The sequence below is a fragment of the Chenopodium quinoa genome, unplaced genomic scaffold (genome assembly GCF_001683475.1).
Source record: "Chenopodium quinoa cultivar QQ74 unplaced genomic scaffold, ASM168347v1, whole genome shotgun sequence".
Classification (NCBI taxonomy): domain Eukaryota; kingdom Viridiplantae; phylum Streptophyta; class Magnoliopsida; order Caryophyllales; family Amaranthaceae; genus Chenopodium; species Chenopodium quinoa.
This window is the reverse complement of record NW_018742345.1, coordinates 5,880,414-5,885,656: the sequence shown is the minus strand read 5'-3', so window position 1 is coordinate 5,885,656 and position 5,243 is coordinate 5,880,414.

Here is a 5,243-nt window from a genome sequence, read left to right as displayed (position 1 = left end):
AGTTGCCACCTTCTACCCTTCACATGAAACCGTAGTAAAAAATTTCAAGGTTGGCTCAAAGTAATTACGGTAACATGTGTTCACGAAGGTGGTCATGCGAAGATTGCTGAATAACTCCCTTAAATCCTCATCAATCCCCAATTTAATCATATCCGGTTTAAAGTAGTGACGAGAGGGCTTGAGGGAACGGTTCTTTTTGAACTTGGTATATCGATATTTTTGTATTGGGTCCTTAATTTTTGTTTTGGGAATAGGAGTAGGTTTTTGTGGTTAAGAAGTAGACGGGTTTGAAGAAGGTTATTTAATAGTGACGGTGGTTTTTCGTTTTTTAGTGGGAAGGGCTTGAACAAACTTTGACATTGTGTTACCTCCAAATCAACCAATTCAAAATCCAATTAATTAACTCCATAAACACTACAATAACACCACAAAACACTTCCTAATACCATAATCACAACTCCTAAATCAATAACACCAATCACACAAGTGACAGTTTACTACCAAAAATCCAAATTTCCAACTTCTCACAATCACCACCAAATGTACCAAATTTTGCTACACAAACATACAAAAACAAAATGTTAAACAAAATTAATCATCAACAACACAAATTACCAACCCAAATTTCATATTCAATCACTAAGTTCATCCAAATACATACTACTACTATTCACAATCATAAATAATCAAAATCTTGTAACAATATGATACAATTATTTAAAATAGAGTCAAAGAAGAATATTATACCACACTTGAAACAATATTGATTAAGAATAAGCCACCAATTCATACCAAGTAGAAAAACCCCAAATTTGGTCTTCAATGGAGGAGATAGATTGGAGGTCGAAAATTGAAGAAAGTTGTATGATTTTTGTTGTTAAGGATGAATTTGTAGAAGGAATTTGATGATTTGTGATGGAATTATGATGATTTGAAGTTGCAAATTTGATGAACAAGGGTTAGGGTTTTGGTTTTCTTGAGTGATAAATTAAAGTGAATGATGCGTGCTAGGTTGAGGGTGAAGGGGAAATGAGGAAAAGAAAAGGGAAAGAAAGAAGATAAGTAGCTCGGCCCGACTAAGTGCGCAGCCGCGCGACCTGGCTGCGTGCCCAGGCCTGTGTGGCGCACAGCCTTACCCCTTCCTGGCGCACCCGTGCCTGGCTTGGCTCCTCTTGAAATATTTGCTCGGTGCGTTCTACTGTGGGCTCATTGTCCAATATCATCCCAGGATTATTGAACCCACCAAATATAGCATTTTCAAAACATGATGATAGTGGGTTCAACATCCAAAAATAATGAGAGCACCACAATGAACCCACCAAGTTCAAATTTACTTCAATAATTAGCAGAACATTCCCTAACTTACCTTACTACATTACCTTACCCTTTTACCTCAAAATCCGATAAAATCGAACATATTCTCATAAAAAATACGAAACCTTTCCGTTGCTCATTCTCGCTCGAAATCCAAATCCAATGACTTTGACATATCAATCCTAATAGAAAACAAGTGAAAGAAAAGAAAAGCAAAAGAAAGCAAATTAAGAAAAATAGAAATCAAAAGAAAAAGGGTTAGAAAACTGGGTTGCCCCCCGTGAAGCGCTTGCTTAAGGTCCTAAGCTTGACCCTTCCTCCAAATCATGGAAGTTCAAAGAACACCACCTTGTCAAAAGTGGTGGAGAGGGTAAAATCCTTTCAAAGCTTGTGAAAATTCTCATCGTGAACCATATCATCTTAAATCATAGAAACCGGATCAAACTCATTAGACTTCAACTTCCTCTTATATTTCTTGGAAACTCTCTTCTTCTTCCTTGATCTCTTATTCCTTGAATCTTTAAGATCCTCATATTCACTACTTGTAAAAATATTCTCGTCATCCTTCAAAGAAAGCTTAAACCAATAAGGCATTTCCAACTCATCCTCAAGCTTCGAGGGATCCTTGTCTTCTTCACTAAAAACAATGCTTTCAGTACTTTTAAGAACATCATCACAAGATACAAGAATATCGTTAGTAGAAGACACAAACATGTAATCATTAACATTCGAAGTCAATGTGTTTATGCACATAATTCCTTGCACATAGGATAGAGACTCATGCATCAACTTGAGCTTAAAACTTGCCTAATTATTTCCAACACACAAAGTAATCATGCCACCTTTCACATCTATCAAATCACCCAAAGTTGCTAAGAATAGCCTCCCTAGAATGATAGGAATGTTGTCATCTTCCGCAATTTCTAGCACATTGAATTCTACGGGAATAGTGAACTTTCCTATCTTGAGGGCACATCCTCAATTCTACCCTTTGGGAAATTAATAGAACGGTCGGCCAATTAAAGGGTCATGTTGGTTTAAATTAAGGAGCTTACCTAACTTAAGTTTCTTGAAAATGGAGTAAGGCATGATTCCAACACTAGCACCAAGATCACAAAGGGCATTTTGAAACAATTTCCCATTAATATTACAAGGAATGGAGAAATTCTCGTGGTCTTTCATCTTTTGGGATAAGTCTTTATGGATAAAGGCACTACAACACTCCCCCAAACTCACCGGTTCAACCACATTGCAATCTTTCTTACCGCTCAAGATTTCCTTAAGAAATTTAGAATAGTTAGGCACTTTCCCCAAAACATTGCTTAAAGGAATAGAAAGATGAATCTTCCTAAGCATTTTGATAAATTTTCCGAATTGTTCTTCCAACTTGTACCTATTGAACTTTTGGGGGTATGGAAGTTTTGGTTTGAAATCCTCATCTTGCTTCCTCTCTTTCTCTTTTGTCTCCTTATTAGAACTCTCACTCATCTTACTAGACTCATTACTCTTATTTTCTCTTGAACTTTCTCTTTGCTCACACTTCTTGACACATTGTTCTCATTTTCCTTACTTGAGTCACTCTTCTTCTCATCCTCCTCACTCATCCTTGAAACTCTCTCTTCAAGCACTCTCCCACTCCTTGTGGTAATAGAATAAACGGGTTTCGTAGGATCAACTCCTTAAGAAGGTAATGAGGAAGTGCTAGCACAATCTTTTAAGGTATTATCTAGTTGAGTGATTTGGGTCTCAAACATCTTGTTGTACTGTGTGTCATCGTCTCATTAAACTTCTTGTCACTCACCACCATGTAAGTATTCAAAATTTTGGTTTAGTTCTTGATGATCTCTTCCTAGGTAGTCTTGGAATTTGAAGGTTGAGCATAGAAATTATCACTATTGCCTTGAGGTCTTGGAGCAAATCGGGTTGGGGGTCCCCTTTAATTGTTGTTTGGAAATTTTCCCCTATTTTGATTGTTCCAATTACCTCGGCCTTGATTGTTGCCATAATTTTTGTTTGGGACCTCAAATCCATGAGATTGGCCTTGATTTCCATATCCTTGGCCTTGGTTTTGATTACTATAACCTTGATTGTTATACTAACCTCATAAACCTTAATTTCCTTAGTTCCTATAATCACCATTGTTGTAGTTATCAAAACCCCCTTGTAGGTGAGCATTCCTAGTCCCAAAATTCCTTGGACCTTCAAATCTTTTTCCATTGTTATTGTTGGAAACAAAATTCACTTGCTCACAATCACTATTTTCAGTATCATCACAATTCTCAAAAGCATGTGGACAACTAGAAGAGTCATTGTCATATGACCCATAAACATCATAATAAATATCCACTTGGCATATTACTTGAAGTAGAAGGAGTAGAGTTAGAAGATGTACCTCTCCCCTTAATGTGAGAGGGAAGACTCGGTGCAATTGAAGAGGCATTCTCTAGCTTAGCCTTGATTAATGTCATCTCCTTCCCCAAGTTTGAGATTTGGGAAGACAAGTTATTGATTGCATTGAGGTGGTTAACTAAGTAGACCGTTGAGCCATTCTTGCTTGTAAACTCTCTCTCTCCCTCTTGCCAATCCATGTAGTGACTAACTACATCCTCTATGATATAAACAACTTCTTCCTAGGTCTTGTTCATAATCGGGCCTCCGGCTCCGGCATAAAGACATGACTTTCCTTGGGGACTCAATCCTCCATAGAAGATTTGTATGATTTGGTAAGTCGGGATTTCATGGTGAGGACATTCTCGTTGATATTCCTTGTATCTTTCCCAAGCCTCATACAAACTCTCACTAGGCTTTTTCTTGAAACTTTGGATTAGAGTTTTTGTCTCGACGATCTTCTAACTCTTTGGCGACCTCATCCCAAGTTCTCAAGCAATTAGGCTTCACTTCCTTATCTAGCCACTCCAAAGCTCTTCCGATTAGAGAGAACGGGAATAGCTTGAGCCTTATTAGTTCTTAAGAAACTTTATAGACCTTGATTGTGTTGCAATACTTCTCAAACTCTTTGAGATGATTTAGTGGGCTTTTGTGCTTGGCACCACTAAATTTCCTTCTTTCAATCATTGTTATCATCGCCGGCCTTATCTCAAAGTCATTGGCCGGTGTTGTTGGCGGAGCAATACCATTCTCAAATCTATAGGCACATGGAGTTCCCAACTCCTTCAAAGAAACTCTTGGAACTTCACCCATGCTTTCTTGTTCTTCTTCTTGAAATTCTTCTTTGATTGAGGAGCTAGAACTCAAGGATTGTCTAGCAACTCTTATCCTTGCGATTATTCTCTCAATCTTCAAATCAAAAGGTACTAAATTTCTCCACTTGTCCTATGCATAAAATCTCAAAGAAATAGTTAGTAGCACGACTACAAGTGTAGCCTAAAAGAGAAAAATATTTTTGTATTTTTGAAATGAAATGAAATAGACTCTACAACAATAGCAAACAACTACGCCATTCTCCGGCAACGATGCCATTTTGACCGAGAGGTGGATTCTAGGTCGTTGAAACTAAAATTCCTCCCATCAAACTAAATTTATAACTAAACCTACACATATTAATAGGGCAAGTTCAGGTCAAACCACTAGGAATGAGGGGAAAGTTAGCTACTTCCAAAGTCAAGCTATTTCGAATCGTAAAAGCTAAAGGTCATATAGGTTATCTAAGTTCAGCTAAACAACAAAGTAAATCAAAAAGTAAATCAATATATCAAGATAACACTAGGGACTTAGGATCCACATATTCTTGCAATGGACACACACTAATCGGGTTGGAGATTGATTAATTCGAGTATTGCGAGGGAAGATAGACAATGCAATCAAAATTTCTCAACAAGCTATCTCCTAGAGGTCTAACTAGCGCCAACTACGAAAGACTCAACTAGGAATGTCACAAACAACGCTCAATCGACAAATATGAGCTACAA